This window comes from Protopterus annectens, chromosome 2.part1 (assembly GCF_019279795.1).
Source record: "Protopterus annectens isolate FY-2018-M chromosome 2.part1, PAN1.0, whole genome shotgun sequence".
Classification (NCBI taxonomy): Eukaryota; Metazoa; Chordata; order Ceratodontiformes; family Protopteridae; genus Protopterus; species Protopterus annectens.
In genome coordinates, this window is record NC_056729.1 from 1941744236 (window position 1) to 1941763765 (window position 19530).

Sequence of the window (19530 nt, forward strand, 5' to 3'; positions counted from 1 at the left end):
TGTTAACATGATGACAGCCTACCAAGATAGGGAGGTTCTGGTGCTGAGTTTTTGCAGTGGATGGTAGGAGGAGTCTGAGGGGGATCTGGTAACTGATTTTCTCAATGAAGCTCAGACTGACACATCAGTGGAAATGTTAGCAATGTCTCAGTGGCTATCCCCTACACATGTTTGAGAAATCTGATCAGTGTTGCAGGAGTTTGGGGGCATGTTCACTGGGAAACCTGTGTGTACCTACCTGGTGCCACACCATGTGGATGCAGGACTGCAAAGGCCTAACAAGCAGTCCCCTTACAGGGTACCCGATTGAGTCAGACAGATTCTGAATGAGGAAGAACAGGAAATTTTGGAACTGGGGGTAATCCAGGAGTCCAGCAGTCCCTGGGCCTCCACCGTGGTGCTGGTACAAAAGAAAGGTGGCGGCACCAGGTTCTGTGTGCACTACAGAAAACTAAATAGTCATACAGTCAGATGCTTACCCTATATCTAGGACAGATGAAGCCTTAGAGTAGCTGGGTGGGGCTAAGTGTCTGGCCATTATTGATCTGACCAAGGGCTACTGGCAGGTGCTCTTGACTCCCACCTCTAGAGAGAGGTCAGCCTTTGTGACTCCCTTCAGATTATACAAGTTCACAAAGATACCCTTTGGGATGAAAATCATATCCTAGCAGAAGCAGGAGATTATGCCCTTGCTTAGCTCAGTGATATTGCCATTTAGATCCATTCATGGCATGAGCACCTTCAGCATGTCAGGGAGGTCCTGAGTATACTGCTAAGTGCAGGGCTGACCATTAAGATGAGTAGGTGTCAGGTGGGTATGGCAAAGGTCTCCTACCTAGGACATAGAGCAGGGAGTAGTAAGATCAGGTCAGAATCTGCCAAAGTGGAAGCCACTCAGACATGGCCTGTCCCTGTTAGCGAAAAGCAGGTGAGGGCATTCTTGGGGAAAACGGGGCACTATACAAAGTGTGTTCCCAATTGTAGTACAATAGCTGCTCCTCTCAAAGACCTGATGAGGAAAAACAGGTCAGACTTGGTAGTGCGGACCCCAGCCTGTAAGCAAGCATTTTAAAAGCTTAAAGGGGCTCTGGGAGGATCCCCTGTGTTAGCCAATCCAGTTTGCAGCAAATAATTTTTTGTGCAGGTAAATGCTTTAAACTATGGGGTGGGGGCTGTACTCAGCCAGGTTTCCTCAGAGGGAGAAGAGCACCCAGTGATATAGCTCAGCCATAGACTCCAACCTAGGGAGGAATGTTTTGTAACAGTAGAAAAATAATGTCTAGCCATTGTATGGGCACTGCAAAAACTTCAGTCCTAAAACTTAAACTACAGGGCATGAACGAGAATTTAGTTCACTTTAATTTTTAAGTTACCTTAAATTCAACACACTATTAATGGAGATGTTCTCATTGTAGAAGGATAATAGGATATTTTATGAGTCTTCTAAACTCCCTGTAGATTACTATGGTAGGTGGAGAGATTACAGAGAGGACTGAATTCAGAGCCTGGTGCTATCCAACAACTTTATCTAAATTAAGCATACAAATTCAAGGGACATTGAGGGAGGGGTAGACACTGAACTTGATAAGCAAGGATGTTCAGGCTTGTGCTATGGTTAACAGTAATGGTTTTAAAGTTGTTTTTTAATTACAATTGTTTAGAGATATCTTCAGTTTTTGGTGATTTATTTCAAAAAGGCCTCACTTCTGTTCCTGACTCTAAGTTCAACTTGTTGATCTTTTTTTAGAATTGAAATTGTTTACAATATAACTAAACTTAGGTGTTTATTTCAGAGGTGATATTTGATCCAGCAAAGTGGGACAGTTACAAAGAAAGAGTTAATTTCATCTCCCTTTGATACCCTTTAATACACTATAGCTTTATTTGAAAAGTTTTGTGAAAGCTACTTAAGGAAATTGACAATGCATGGAACCAAGGGTATATTTTTATATTTTTTTGTTGAGAGGACAAAGCTACTAATGGAATTGAAAATGATAGATCTATAAGAGTGATAAAACTAGATACGGGAGGGGCAGCGATACTCATGAGAAATTTGACTGTTCAAGAAACTTGTTAAATTATTTGAATGGGGGTAATTTTTACTGGCCTATTTGAGGAATAAAATAATTATAGCTTATGCTATAGTAGATGTTTGGTTGCAAGGTCTTTGTCTGGATAATGATTTTCCCACTTCTCAATGTATTTTTCTAAGTGATAAGATGCCCATAATACTATTTTTGGAAATCCCATGAGATATTGCATCATTATGGACTTCCCCATGCCCTATTGCAGCCTCAATGGGTTTCATGACAGACCCACTAGCTCAAATGGTGGACAATAAGTTAAAGCACTTTATGTTCAGGATAAATTGCACATTATTAAAGAAGGTGTAAGTTAAAATACCTGCAGAAGTACTGGATACATATTTGACTCCCCACCACTATCCAGTGAATTCCTTAATTAGTCTATCTGTAAACTACCCCTGCCTGTTCCTTATTTTGAATACTATTTATTGTACACTATATGGAATATTTCAAACATCATCACTATCATAAAATCTGATCCAGACATATTCCCTTCCTGCATGCCATGTTCTAGTTCCCTTCAACGGCTTGATTTCTGCTAGGTGAAATGTGACTTATTCTGTGGTGTGTTCAGGTAATGCATGAGTCTAGAGAACGTTGAATAAGATTGCCAGGTGCTTGAAACCAGCATTGTGGACAACATTAGTAAAACTTTTCTTTATTATAACATTTTACCTTGTGAAGTAGGACATAACATAATGTTAGTATCTCAACACAATCCTGCTCATCCCTTAACCATTCTACAATTATCCTACCCTATATGTCCAGTAAACATCATTAAACATTAAGAAAAACACACAATAATCTTGTCAAAACTTAAATGTAGACACCATATACATGCCCAGAAATAGCTTACAAAAATGAATGTCTATGTCTGAAGTTGTCATTTGCACCATGATTTGCATCGAGCAGCAAAGGGGACTGCTAGTTCTTGGTGCAAGTTAAAATACTTTACAAAAATACACAAGTGCTAATACATTGATGTTGTTTACAAAAATGAGCTTGTCAGCAGTGCACTTCAGTAAGAGGTTGTGTAAGACTGAACATAATGGCAGTGGCCTCCGTAACTTGTATATTATTTATTGCTTACTGTATTCCACATGTGAAGAGTCCACTGTAATGCACAATGTGTAAATCTGAATGTAAATTAATGCGCCGGTGTCTCATATCACCCTATCAAGTGTGTCCATGTGAAGTTATGGGATAAGATAAACCAGAAATACACAGTATTATTAATGAGTGCATTGTTATATGTTTTGCATGTATGGTGTGTAATTACCTTATACTCTATATATACATCACAGAGACTTCTTATAAAGACAAGATTTGCATGCAGTGATCTGGTGATAGGAATGCATGGGTGATACTTTGCTTGGCAACTATTACTATCACCCAACACATCACATCACTGGTGTATATATCTTAAAGTGACACATATATATATATATATATATATATATATATATATATATATGTATATATATATATATATATATATATATATATATATATATATATATAATTTCCAGCATAACACTTAATGTGAATTATGTGATGTATGAATTATTACTACAGTGCATTGTGATTTCATCTAGAGTTCATATAGACACTTGGGTGTTGTATTTAACCATCCTGATTTTTTACACATCATGATAGCAACACCACTACTTTCAGTGATGTTAGTTATATACTTGCATATGCACCTCTATACACATATTTATATTTATGTACATGCAGGAATATTTCCACACTTGTGTTTCAGCCTCCTTTTTTGCAAGGTTGACATAACATACTTATTTTAAGCATTTTAAGTATTCTCTAAGTTTGTGTTTTGCATCTATCTCTCTATATGCCAGTACTGTATATAATATGTATAATGCATATAACGCTATTTATTAGAAAGATGTTTGTATGTATTTAGTTCTTATGCATTTAGTTACAGGCCAGTTTTCTGCCTGAACTTATATACACCAGCATTGCTGTTTAATATTGCTCATCCACTATGCCTGATGTTGTTTTTAACTAAGATTTCTTAGTACTTTAGGGGCTGTGGAGTCATTTGTAGTGTTTTTATGAGCTTTTTTTGAGCTTTTTATGTTTCATGACACAATTTAATTGTTAGATAGTAAGCTCCTAAGTTTTTAAGGAGTTTTTAAGTGGTTTTTAAGTGGGTTTGGTACTAAAAATATGTATATATACTACTTTTTTAACATTGGATGAATACTATAGATGCAGTTGTATTCATTGTAAGGAGTGAACTGATTGATTAATTGTTTAATTGTTTAACTGACCAATTGATTTTTTGGTACGAGTAGCTACTTTAGCTAGGTATATAAATGAAGCTTGCTCCTTTGTGTATTAGATCTGAAGAAGCATGCAGTAGTGCATGCGAAAGCGCTCATCTTTTATGTTATTTTCTTTGTAATAAACAGTGAATCCTTCGTGGTGGTCTCTTTCCATTTTTATACTATTGCATTGTGAGTTGTGCTCAACACATAGTTGTCATCTGTATGTCATACCAGACTGCCCATTCTCACAAACATATGTCATGTAAAGTACAAGTATGTGCTTTCTGATACTTGCAATCAGACCTCTCCTGTGGAATGTATGATTAATACATGGTTCAGTAGCATTTGAAGTTAGATAGGTTAAGTGTTCAAATCCAGCAGTTTGTACCTAGTACGATTGTGTGTATGTCACTGTTGTAACTTGAAGGATTGGTTTTCCCAGTGCATCTGATATATACACTTCCACTGACTGTTATTGTTTACATACATAGAGACTTTTCACAATTCTTGCATTTCTTTTTATGTGAAATGTATGCATTGCAACACAATTAAGAAGCCATCTTTTCAAATGTGTACTGGCTGACACTTGTAATCAGATTTCTCCTGTAGTGCATGCAGTTAATACTCAGTTCTAAAGTATTTAGACTTAGATAGGCAAATGTTTGACTCCAGCAGTGTGTAACTAATATCAGTGTGTGCAGCTGTACCAACATAAAAGATTGGCTTCTCTAACACATGTGGTGTTTACATTTCCACTGAGTGGTAAATTTTACACATTAAGAGATTTTGCCCACCTTTTGCCCTCATTTTTAGGTCAAACTAATGGATTGCAAGACAATCAATGCAATGATGAAGTCACCCCTTCAAATGAGTGCTGTATGACCCTTATACACAGCCTTCTCCTATGAGATGTGTGGTTAACACATGGTTCCACATTTTGTGGACGTAAGACAGTTTCAAATCCAGCAGTCTGTAACTACTATGAGTGTGTGTGACAGTAATGGCTTGAAGACCTGAATTATCCAAAACATTTACACAAATAGAGGCTTTGCCTGACTCTTTTATTCCCATTTAGGAGATATACAGTATGTACATTGTAACACAACCCATACAAATGTATTGAAAAACAATGAGGAAGTCATCCTTCAAGTGTGTGCTGCCTGACAGTTGTAAACATACTCCTGCTCTGGCATGTGCAGTTCATGGATGGCTCTGTATAGCAAATGAACTCACAGAGGCAGGTGTTCAAATCCAGCAATATCTCTTGACTGTGGTGGTGTAACAAAAGAGGCATGAACAGATTACTCAATGAATGTGAGGTAGATAATTTGCTCAAAGGATAACACTAACATGAATACAAGATTTAATTCTCCTTTTAGGTGAACAAGTGAGATGAAAGTGATGGAAGTACTGGTCCAAAAATAATGAGCAATTCAAAGTATTAACTCAAGCTGATTTATTCATAGATTAAGTTAAGCACTTTTGTTTCAATAGACTTCTTCAGAACATAAAATAGGTCTCCACAAACTCAAATAAATATTATACAACAACCAATCACATCTAAAGCATCATGAATAATTAATCACTTAACCATTTAAACAAAACCAGGTATCCTTCGGATCCAGGTCAAATACCCGACACTTATGGGATGAACTATGGGTGGAAGAAAGTAACGAGGAAGGGGAAATAACATCAATAGATGGTACGGAAGGTATCGTCATGGAATATAAGGGATTTAAAATATTTAATTATACTGCAACTATTTTGACGAAGGAACACTTCACACTTTTTTCAAAAGGTTTTAAATTTGTGAAATCAGATTATGGTGATATAGCTGATTTGCTTATAGATTTAAAGTTATATCTTAGAAAGTTAAATTTAAACATTTTGTTTAATAATAAGAATAACAGTTATAGCAACAGCAATGAAAATATTAACAGAGATACCAATAACTACAAAAAGATGACCATAGTAGTATGCCTGTAGAATTAGTGAGTAGTACATACAATCCACCCCTACACCCTATATTGTTAACGTTTGAAAAAATTGTAACAGATGAGATCTACGAAGAATATGCTAGAAATAGATGGAAGGCACAACACTCCAATTTGGCTGCTGATGAAATGTATTTATTAAAAGAATTGGTAGCTCAGGGTAATTGTCGTATTATGAAGCCTGACAAAGGGGGTGGGGGTTGTCTTGTTTGGTGTAGAGGAATACAACAATGCAATTATGGATATACTGTTAGATACTTCCACATATTCACCGGTATCAAAAAATCAGATTAACATAGCTTACAGGAGAATAGACTCCTTGTTGGAGGAATATTTGATGGACAATAGGATAAACAACAAAATGTACAATTTTTTAAGGCAGAATTATCCTACTATACCTTGCTTTTTTGGTGTACCTAAAGTTCACATATCCATCAGTGAACCCCCCTTCAGACCCATAGTGTCAGCAAAAAATTCTAAGACTCATCCCGTAGCAGTGTTAGTGGATAATTTTACAAAGGAAATAGTGGATAAAATTCCTCATCTCATTAAAGATTTGTGGGAATTTCTTAGTAAATTAACTACTAAAGACACATGGACTGAGAGCTGCAGCTTCTTGACAATAGATATTAAAGACCTTTTTACTAGCATTCCAAGATTGGAAAAATATGAATACTTTGGGAATAGTCTTTATAAGTATTACACTCTTCCGAATGACATGATGTTGTTAATTTTGGAACTTATGGAAGTGATTTTAGATAATAATTATATCAGCTTCCAAGGGGAATACTACCAATAAAGGAGCGGCGTGGCTATGGGGGCAGCTTGTGCCCCCATATATGCCAATTTAGTTTTACTAGAATGGGAAAATAGGTATGTATTCAACAGTCAATTTCAAAAATATATAAGGCTTTACCTGAGGTTCCTTGACAATATTTTTATATTGTGGGATAACACTCAGGATATCTTAGAGCAATTCATGGAGTATATAAATAAGAGCACTTCTTTTTTGTTTTTTACACATACATGGAATACAGATAGTATAAATTATCTGGATACCACCATTATAAAAACATCCAATGGTTTTAGATCTAAAATATACCGTAAGGATACCTGGTGTAATAGTTATTTACATTATACTAGCCATCACCCCCAGATGCAAAAGAAAAGTATCATCAAAGGTCAAGCTGTCAGAATAGCTAGAATGACTTCTGACTTCAATGACTTGTTCAATGAGTTCCTTTTTTAGGTAAAAAATTCTTGGAAAGGGGGTACCCTACCGACATGGTTATTGAAATTCTAGATGAAGTATATAGAGGCTGGGGAAGTAAATATGTGGCACTTTTGGGAAAAACTATAACCAACGCAACTATAAAAAGAGGGAAGGAAGGTAAAAATTTCTACGGGGCCTGTGTCTTAGAATACAACATGTTTTCTGCATCATTTACCAACATAATTAGAAAAAATTGGAATACATTGAAAATAAACAAGGCAGTATATGAAGCTGCTGGGAATATACCTATTTTTACATATAGAACTGGAAAAAATTTCAAAAGAATATTTGAGCAAGGAGAGAAAAAGAAAGGTATTTTAAAAGCCACCACTTCTTGTGGTAACTGTAATCTATGCAATATGATTTTGAAAGATACATGGATTAGGTTAAACAATGATTTAAATAGTGTGGTAAGATTTTGTAAAGGTAACTGCAAAACCAGGATGGTAGTATACATGGCTAAATGCAAGGGTTGCCATGCATTCTATATAGGAAAAACTGAAAGGGCACTAAAAGATAGAATGTATGAGCACCAATACGATATAAGAACAGGGAAAGAGACGAGTGCCTTATATAAACATTCATTGGTATGCCCAGCATACAATGGTTTCAAATTTGGTATTATTGATTTCATCACAGATAACAACTGGAAGGGGGGAGACATAAAAATATTCTGCTGGGTAAAGAATTGAAATGGCAGTTGAGACTAAAATCTTTTATTACACCAGGATTGAATGAATATGTGACCATCAAGCCTGTTCTAATATCTAAAGCAGAAAACATTTAGCAGGTTTTGCTTTAGCCCCATATTGCCCTATATTTCCCTATATTATCTAAAAAAAAGTCCACATTTTCTTGTTAGTAATAAGTATTTTCTAAGATTTATTATGTTTGGTAAAGAAATTTTGGATCTAAAGATATATTTTGTAAACATCTCTGACATGATTTATGTCATTATTTATGTATTTATAACACATCTTTTGGTGCAGGTGGTTGACTCCTTTTTATATCCACAGTTATTGTAGTAGCATGAGAAATGTACATTTTGTTTACATTTTATTTCACATCGCGTACAATATTTTTTTAATTCTAGGCTATTATGGTTTTTTCCCCTAGAAATTGTTCTGCAGGAGCTGCATTTTGGAAAATGCACAGAGATAGTAAATTTTTGAAAAGTGCAACTTCAAAATGAGTTCCCTTTTAAATGTTAATTGATTAATCTAGGGGAAATGTTATTTAAGGAAAGGGTAGCAGATGTAACATGATTCTTAGCTGATGAAGTCTAGTTTGTAGACGAAAGCGCTCATATTTGGAATTGTTGGCTTATATAAAGATTGCTTTTTACCTCGACAATGTGGCCTGGATTTCTTTTACATTGATCACCATTTAAACTGAAACCTGGTTCAAGGCTCCTGAGAGCACCCCAGCACTATCAGGTTTTATCTCATATCATGCATTCCGGCCCCAAAATCCGGACAACACCAAGAAAGGAGGGGGGGTGTCCATATTCATCAAGGACACCCACACCTCAAGGTTGGTGGCAACGCACGATGCATCAGAGACCATCCAGGTGCAATTAACCATAGGCAAAACTGCTCTGCAATTTGTAGCATGTTACAGGCCACCCTCTCAAACTCAGGAACCTCACATAGCTTTCCTGAAAACACTGGAGGGGATAAATGTATCTCCAAACACCATCATCCTAGGTGACTTCAACTACCCTAATATAGACTGGGATCACTACTCAAGCCCCAACACTCTAGCCCAAAGGTTCCTAGAGTTCATAAACTCAAATGCCATGGAACAACTAGTCACCATCCCCACAAGAGGTGAAAACATACTTGGTCTCATCATCACCAATATGGGATCACAATGTTCAACACCGGAAGTATACCCCTCACTGGTGAGATCAGATCATTAACTAATCTCACTGGATGTCCTCATCCCGCCCCCACCTGAGATAAAAAAGACCACAGTGAAGAACTTCTCAAAAGCCAACTTCACACTTCTAAAGACTAGTGTGGTCTCTTTTAAGGCCCCCGAGATGGCAGAAAACATTACTCAAGCCGCTGAATCACTTACAAATGCCTTCTACCAGCACCTACAGGACTGCATGGATCAGGCAATCCCAAACAAAACAAAGACTCTTTGTACCAAAGGCAAGCGTCCAGTCTGGTGGACCCCAGCCATAAACAAGCTCTACAACAAAAGGAGGAAGCTACTACAAGATAGAGCAAAATCCTTAAAAGGTAAGACACCTTTGATCATTATAAGTAAAAAACTAAGAGCTCTCATAAAGTCATCTAAGGCAAATTTTGAGAGAAAAATCGCTAAGGACTCAAAAGACAATCATAAGGCCTTCTTTAGCTATGTTAGAAACCTGGGAGGAAACTCCCAGATATGCTCAGAATTAGTTCAAAATGATGTAAAAATCACTGAACCTACAGACATTGCCAACATACTGGCTGACAGGTTCAGTGCAAACTCCCCCCCCAAAAGGAGAGATATCTATACCAGAGGATTGTAGCCCCCCAAACATCTCTAACGCTCAGGTGAGAACTGCTCTCTCCAAGGCGAAAAACACAGCATCCATGGGACCAGATGGTGTCCCCAGCTGTGTGCTCCATGAACTCAATGAGGAATTAAACCCGCAGTTAGGACAGCTGTTTAATCTTAGCCTCACCTCAGGATATGTACCCAAGGAGTGGCGCACGGCAACTGTGGTCCCACTTCACAAAGGCGGTGCCTCCACCGACCCTGGAAATTACCGTCCCATCAGCTTGACAAGCCTGATCTGCAAAGCTATGGAGAGGATCATAATGGAACTCATAAATAAAGACATAGGGGACTTACAGACTTTGGATCCAACCCAGTTTGGCTTTGTCAAAGGCAGATCATGCCTTTTAAACTTGGTTGACTTCTTCGAAACTGTCACCAAGGCCATTGATGAGGGAAAGGCAGTCCACACAGCCTACCTCGACCTGGCAAAGGCTTTCGACACAATACCCCACTCAGGTATCATTGAAAAACTCATCAGCTTAAATGTAAACCCATACGTCACAAGATGGGTTGCAAACTGGCTAAGTGACAGAACCCACAGGGTCAGAGTTGCTAGCGCCATGTCAGACTCAAAGCCTGTCACAAGTGGTGTCCCACAGGGCTCAGTCCTGGGCCCACTCTTGTTCGGCATCTACTTTTCAGAAGTACAAGCAAACACAGGAGGGTTATGGCTGACAAAATTTGCAGATGACTGCAAACTGGGCGCCATAGTCGAGAATACATCTGACACAGATATCCTCCAGAAGGGTCTCATAGAAACGGATAACTGGTGCCAGAGCCATGGCCTAAAGTTAAACACCAAGAAATGCATAGTCATACCCCTCGGAAAAAACAAGGTTACCCCTAGCTACCATATAGGTGGAGCACAGAAGAAGTTATCAGGGATCTGGGGACCCAGGTTGACAGTAACCTTTCGTTTGACACTCACGTTGCCAAAGTAGTTAGGAAGACCTTCTACATTGCCCACCTGATCATGAAGGGATTCACATCTAGATCAAGAGAGGTCATCGGCCCCCTGTACTCATCACTCATCAGACCAATGATTGAGTACAATGCCCCATTCAGAATGTATCTGACCCGACACCTGCAGCAGCTGGAAAGGCCCCAAAAGTTCCTCACCAAAAGGATAAACGGCCTCAAAAATATGTCTTATGCTGCCCGACTGAAGGAACTCCAGCTCTATTCAGTCGCTTACCGTTTGCTCAGAGATGACCTGTGCCTGACATACAAGGCCATGTCCAACCCAGAATTGATGAACATGCTTCACCTCAAAAAATCTAGATCCCTCAAAACTACAAGGGCAGGAGACTTAAACCTGGACACGGTTATTAATAGGACGTGTTGGAGGGACAGATTCATCACCCAGAGACTCCCTATGCTGTGGAACAAAATCCCGGTACATGTGAGGCAGAGCACCTCGCTAGCCTTGTTCAAGAGAAATCTTGACCAATGGATGGGAGATCGCAAATATACCCCAGGAATTACCTCAGTGTCACTGCTTGACAGAGGCACAGCAAAATAATGGGCATAGTTTCCTTCAGACTAAAGGGGTGGCGAAAGCCACAAAACTCTGGGCTAGGCTTATAAATGCCCTTGGGCAGATAACCTAGTATGAACCTATGAACCTATGAACATTTAAAAAACAGTAGTAAAGGAAAAGTATATTATTAAAATATATACCATACATAAAAAACAATATATAAAGCATTGTTTGCAAAGCATTTACAATCTAGCTGCTCACAACTTCAACATACTTTAATTGAAACATTATCATTCAAACCATGACAGTGCGTAGCATTAAGACACAACTACCAAGCTGATTCCTTGCACTCTAAGACAATATCAAAATTCCTACCTCTTTGGTTGAACACAACCCTGTCAACAATAAAACATATACATTTTTAAAATCAATACACGTCGTAGAATGGTGGGGTCTACTTCATATGACTGAAAGCTCATATGATCGACAACCATTTGACTGACACCAAAATACTGAAAGCTCATATGATCAACAGCTCATATGGTTGACACATAATTCCAAAGCATTATGCCCTTTCCCCACTGTAGCATGAGCCTGGAGTAAGAATAAGTAGTTAGGGGAGGTGTGGGGGGTGAAGCCCCCCACATATGTCATAAATATTAAACATACATATGGATACTTTTAACTGAATTGACTATATTCATGTAAATAATGTGGTGGATTATGCCCCCATCAACCCAATGTGGGGGGCTGTGCCCCCTACACACCCCCTAACTATTTATTCCTACTACAAGGTCACTCTACAATGGGGAAAGGACATAATGCTTTACATTTATGTGTCAACTATATGAGCTGTCAATCATATGAGCTTTCAGTGTTTTGAGCTTTCAGTGTTTTGGTTGTCGATCATATGAGCTGTCGATCATATGAAGTAGACCTGAATGGTGATATAGTGTATTTGTGTTTTTTTTTGTCATTTTAATATCATATTGGTGTTCATATATTCTATCATTCAACCTGCACACAATTTTACTAATGTATAAAATCAGGACAGGAAATACATGTTGCCACATATAGTAATCCCATAGAATTGCAATTATATGAATGAGGGCAATCAGTTGATCTATCTAAACCTTCTATGGTGACGTGGTGCATCATTAATAAATCTACATTAAGAACACCTATGACACTTTGTTATACATTTTCACTTACTTAATGAAAGGTGGAATACATCCCTGTTTTTTTATATGCTCTTCCTTATACTAAATATTACTTGTGGGTCTTAATACAATTTTTCTTTATATTCATTATTAAGTGTTAAATTCAAGTTATTCTTACAATGTCGCTAACATAAAGAACTTCCCTAGAATAAGGAATATGCAAACCAACAATCTTATTTAAGTTTGATTTGCTTTTAAGTGACTAAGGAGAATGAAATCCAAGCTTCCCAAATGAGTCCACATTTTGTATTTCTGTTACCTAAAATGTCATCATACACTGATTGAACCAATGTCTCAGAGTAGCCTCTGTTAAGGAACATTGTTATCAAGTTATTTAACTAAAGTCAAATCATCACCAGTAACTCTAGATAAACAAACCATTCTCCCTTTGATAATATTCGTTTTTTCCATTAAGGGATGATGACTAGTAAAATATATGTAAGAGTTAGAAAATGTAGGTTTTCAGTAGAGTGTAAAAGTAAATCGCTGTCTGTAAAAATCTTTACCATTAGTAATTTCCAAAAGTTAATCAATTCAAATTCAATATGAGAAGTGAAACTTAAATATTAAGTAGCATTACGTACGTATGCCATAAATTCAACAAATGTTGTTAAATCACCTTTCTAAAAAATACAGACATCATCCAAAAATGGAGGTAAGTGTAAATATATTTTCAGAATATATTATATATTTTCTCCCACATTAACACCACATTCAAATAAGGGTGGCTGTTTTGTGAAAATATTCACCTTCAAAAAAACAAAGTTGTTGTTATACAAAAGATTCTGTGTACAAATGTGTGACTGAATTGGACAAAAGAGTATCACTAACCAAAAATTTGTTGAATCAATTGACATCAAACATCATAGTGTATAACTCTAAATAAGTTGACTACATTTACCATGGCAAACCAAACATTAGCATTAAAGGGAACAGAATTTAAACAATGCAAAATTGACCCTGAATCTTTAATAAAGTGTTTGTAACTACTCAAAGCACTTTTTAACACATAATCAATAAAAGTTGCCAATTAATGTGTTTTCGAACCAACAGCAGACACAATCAATCTTAAGGGGGATTTCCTTATTTTTATCAGTTTTGGAATTATAAACACAGACAGAGCCACATGGTTTTGGTATACAAAACCTGCTATAAATCATTATCAATAAGATTTTGGGGGAATAAATTCCAAAAAATCAGTGTTTGAATATGAAATGTTTCCTGTTTCCTGCATTAATAGAAGCCTGTCTGTAGAAATACATGTCACTCAATAATTCAAACATCTTTGCTGCAGCAGCAGGGGTGTCACCTCACAGCAAGAGGTTCTTCATTTTGATTCTCTGCTGAGGTGCCTTCGATGAGGAGTCTGCATGTCCTCCCTGCATTTTTGTGGGTTTCCTCCAGGTACTATAGTTTCCTCCCATGTTACAAAGACATGCATGTGGAGCCTTTCTCCCCAGGGCCCAGGCTGGAAATTGGCCTTGTTCCAAGTTGGACTTTCCCAGTAAACAAATGTTAAATAAACAAAATAAAATCTTAATGTCATAAGGATGATCGCCCTCCCTTATCTGCCTTTATCACATGTACATTCTTACTCCAATTCACTTCATTCAAAACTTTCAATTCATCCAAGGACAGATTAGAAACAACCAAGTTTTTCTGACTATAAAAATGTCTAAGTTTCCATAACGAGCTTCAAAGTCAGCTGTTTTAACATTATGTGGAGGGGAAAAAAGTTTTTTTTTTTTACTGTATTCATGTTGTGAATATTTTCCCCTTCAGGTTGTCTAAAATAACCTCAGGTTTAATTTTCCTATAAACAGTTTGAGTTGAATCAAAATAGTTGACAAATCAGGCTTAAACTGAGGCACAAACATGAAACCTTTTTGAAATATAGGAAAATACACTGCAGTAAGTTCCACCATACTAAATTTAGAAAATTTAAAGTCATTACCTTCATCAATCATTGTGGTTAGCAACTCAAAAAGATTTAAAGTTTCCTTCCTTTGCTCTGACCACTTCCTCTGCTTTTGTTGTTTGAGAATTGTGAATGGTTGGAGTTTTTGTGTGTCCACCTGCCATAAACAAGCTATACAATAGAAGGAGGAAACTAGTACAGAAAAGAGTAAAATTCCAAAAAGGGAAGACATCCCTGATCAGTATCAGCAAGAAACTATGATCCCTCATAAAATCATCCAAGGCAATCTTTGAAAGAAAAATTGCCAAGGACTCCAAAGATAACCACAAGGCATTCTTTAGCTATGTCAAGGATCTAAGTGGCAATGCTCAGATCTGCTCTGAGTTAGTGCAGAATGGCACAAAATACACTGAACCGACCGATATCGCCAACATCCTGGCAGACAGGTTCAGTGCAAACTTCACCCCCCTCTCATCCCTAAAAGGGTCCATAACCATACCAGAAGAATGTAGTGTCCCTGAAATCACAGACACTCAGGTTAAAACAGCCCTCTTTAAAGCCAAAAACTCTGCATCAGTGGGACTGTATGGTGTCCCAGGCTGCATCCTATACAAGCTCAAAGACAAACTAACCCCTCACCTAAACACACTGTTCAAACTCAGCCTGTCCACAGGCTATATACCCATAGAGTGGCACACAGCAATGGTTATTCCACTCCACAAAGGTGGAGCCACAACAGACCCTGAGAACTATCGCCCTATAAGCCTGACTAGCTTGGTCTGCAAAGCTATGGAGTGCATCATCATGGAAATCATTAACAGAGACATTGGGAACCTCCAAACACTGGACCCTAGCCAGTTTGGCTTTGTTAAGGGCAGATCATGCCTCCTAAACCTGGTGGACTTTTTTGAGACAGTTACCAAGGCTATAGATGAGGGAAAGGTGGTACACACAGCCTACCTAGACCTTGCTAAGGCCTTCGACACCATTCCCCATTCTGGTATTATAGACAAGCTCACCCGCTTGAACATAAACCCCTACGTCACAAGATGGGTTGCCAACTGGCTCATGGACAGAACCCACATGGTGAGAGTTGCAGGAGCTAGGTCCGTCTCTAAACCGGTTACAAGTGGTGTTCCCCAGGGCTCAGTCCTAGGACCCCTCCTGTTGGGCATATACTTCTCAGAGGTACAGGCAAGCACAGGAGGACTATGGCTGACCAAGTTCACAGACGATTGCAAACTAGGGGCTATAACTGACTCTCTGGCTGACACAGACATCCTCCAAAAGGGTCTCACTGAGACAGATACCTAGTGTCAAAAATCATGGCCTCAAGCTAAATGCCAATAAGAGCATAGCCATCCCCTTGGAAAAAACAAAGTACCCACAAACTACCACATAGGTGGTAGTCCCCTAAATACGGAAAATGTAATAAGGGATCTGGTGACCCAAGTAGATAGTAATCTCACCTCTGATAATCACATTGCCAAAGTGGTTAGAAAAAAATTCTTCTATGTGGCCCACCTAATCACAAAAGAGTTTGCATCCAGATCAAAAGAGGTCATTGTGCCCCTCTACTCATCACTTATCAGACCCATCTTAGAGTACAATGCCCCATTTGAGATGTAACTTACAAGACACCTGCAACAGCTGGAAAGACCACAGAAGTACCTCACCAAGAGGATCAATGGCCTCAAACAGATGCCCTATGCAGCTTGACTGAAGAAACTCCAGTTGTACTTGGTTGCATACTGCCTACTCAGAGGTGATCGCAGCCTGACATACAAGGCCATGTCCAACCCAGAATTGATGGACATGCTCCACCTAAATAAAATCTTATCCCCTCGAGCCACATGCTCTAAGGATCAAAACCTCACCAAAACAAAAAATTGGACATGCTGGAGGGATAGATTCCTGTCCCAGAGACTTCCCATGCTTTGGAACAAGATCCCAATCTAGATTAGGCAGAGCTCCTTGCTAACACTCTTCAAAAGAAACCTTGATGAGTGGATGGGAAACAGAATGTTTACCACAGGGATCACTTCAGTGGCTCTGCTGGACAGAGGCACATGGAACTAATCTAAGGGGACAGCGAAAGCCAACACATTCTGGCTAGGCTTATAAATGCCTTCGGGCAGATAGCCTAGTACCCACCTATGAACCTATGAACCTACTGGTAATTCTCCTGAGATTCTGCATAGGAATGGGTTCTAAAAAACTAGCCACCTCAAAAGTATCAGCAGCTAAAGGAGTATCTGCAGTATGTACTTTATGTGAACTCGGAAATTGGGCAGTCTAGGATATACCTATTTTTTCATCATACTCAATCTTATATCTTAATAATTTCTTAACCTTTCAATAACTGATAGTATTACAATATATATCCACTCATTTAAATACTTCTTTGTATTCACATCTAAGAGACTTGAACAAAGGATATTTTGGTATATTGGTATCAAGACTTTTTATATCTTGTTCAAGGACCACCAATTTTCTCTCATTGTCTTTAATTAATAGTTAAATAACTCACAACCACTCAGATCAAAATGTTTCAATAACTCACAATGTTAAACAGAATCTACTTCCTGGGGAATTTACAAAATCTCAAACATGTCAGGATGCATTTTACACAAACATATTCATTTAAATACAAATTGTCCATTTGAATGTTATGGCACCAGTAAATTTATTTTCAAGCCTTTTCAGTTGTTCCTTCAAATTACCCAATGGTAAAGAATCAGTAACAAAAAGATTATTAGGTGACTTTAACCAATTATCCAATCCAATGAAAAGACCATCACATTTTTGGTTGTCCATACCCTTTTGTCAAATTCGATCATAAGATACAAAAAAATAAATTATTTTTGTTGGATTCATTCCCTCAAAATGTTATTGAGATTCAGGTCATAGCCTGCTATAGGTCATAACAATCCCAACACTCTCACTCCACATTCTTAAGCACCCTGGAAACTAATAGGGTCCAAACCAACACTGTCATAATGGATGACTTCAACTATCCCTCTATCAACTGGGAAAACTACTCATGCACCAATACACTTGCCCAATGCTTCCTGGAATTTACTAGTTACAATGTGCTGGACCAGCTCATTCTTACCCCCACTAGAGGAAGCATCATCCTTGTCCTGGTAATTACTAACATAAGCAACCATTGCTTAACACCAATAGTTAATAACTCCCTGGTTAGATCCAACCACAAATTAATTACCATGGTAATCCACATCTCACCCACACTACCAGCAAAGGTAACCACCATGAAAAACTTCTCCAAAGCTGACTTTGGGCTCCAAAAAATAGAGGTGGCTAACTTCATAGCACCCATGCAAATGGAAAATAGGTACACGACCACTGAATCATACACAAATGCACTGTACGAACACGTACATAAATGCATGGAACTAGCCATACCCAACAGAACCAAGATGCTCTCCTCCAAAAAAAGGAAGCCAATCTGGTGGTCCCCTGCCATTAACAAACTCTACAACAGAAGGAAGAAACTGTTGCAGAAAAAGGTGAAGTCCAAAGACAGGAAAACCTCCCCTATTAGCCTCAACAAAAAGTTGACATCCCTCATCAAAACCTCTAAAGCTAGCTATGAAGGCTGAATTGCGGCAGACACTAAAAACAACCACAAAGTCTTCTACAGTTATATCAAGAATCTCCATGGCAATACCCAGATTTGTTCTGAGTTACTGCACAATGGTACCTCCTATACTGAGCCAACATATATTGCGAACATACTGGTCGACAGATTCAGTGCCAACTTTACCCCTTCCCCTCATGGACCAATCACAATACCAGAAGAATGCCAGGCACCCAGCATTACTGCAGCACAGGTTGAAGCTGCATTGTCCAAGACCAATAATACAGCTTCCATGTGACTCAACAATATCCCTGGCTGTGTTTTACATGAACTACAAAGTGAACTGGCACCACACCTGTGTTCCCTGTTCAATCACAGCCTCACCTCAGGCATGGTCCCTACAGAATGGTCACTGCTACAGTCATACCTCACTATAAAGGAGGAGTGACTACAGATCCTGAGAATTATAACCCCATTAGCCTAATGAGTCTTATATGTAAGGCTATGGAGCGCATCATTATGGACCTAATTAACAAGGATATAGGGAATCTCCAAACTCTGGATCCCATGCAATTTGTTTTGGTCAAGTGTAGATCATGCTTGCTCAACCTGCTTGACTTCTTTGAGTCAGTTACCAGAGCTGTGGATGAGAGCATGGCAGTTCATACAGCCTACCTCGATCTGGCCAAGGCCTTTGATACCATTCCCCACTCAGGAATTATTGATATACTCACCAAGCTAGGCATCGACCCCTATATCACTAGGTGGGTTGCAAACTGACTCACAGTTAGAACCCACAGTGTGAAAATAGCAAACTCCAAGTCAGACTGCTAACCAGTCATGAGTGGAGGCCCACAGGGATTGGTCCTGGGTCCTCTCCTGTTTGGCATCTACTTCTCAGAAGGCCAGGCCAACATGGAGGGACTCTGGCTGACCAAGTTCACCAACAAATGCAAGCTGGGAGCCATTATTAACTCCCAAAGTGATGTAGACATCCTACAGAATGGCCTCACTGAGACCAACAACTGGTGTCAAAACCATGGCTTTAAGCTTAATAGCAAAAAATTAATCAGCATTCCCTTTGTGAAAAACTCAGTTCCCACTAATTACCAC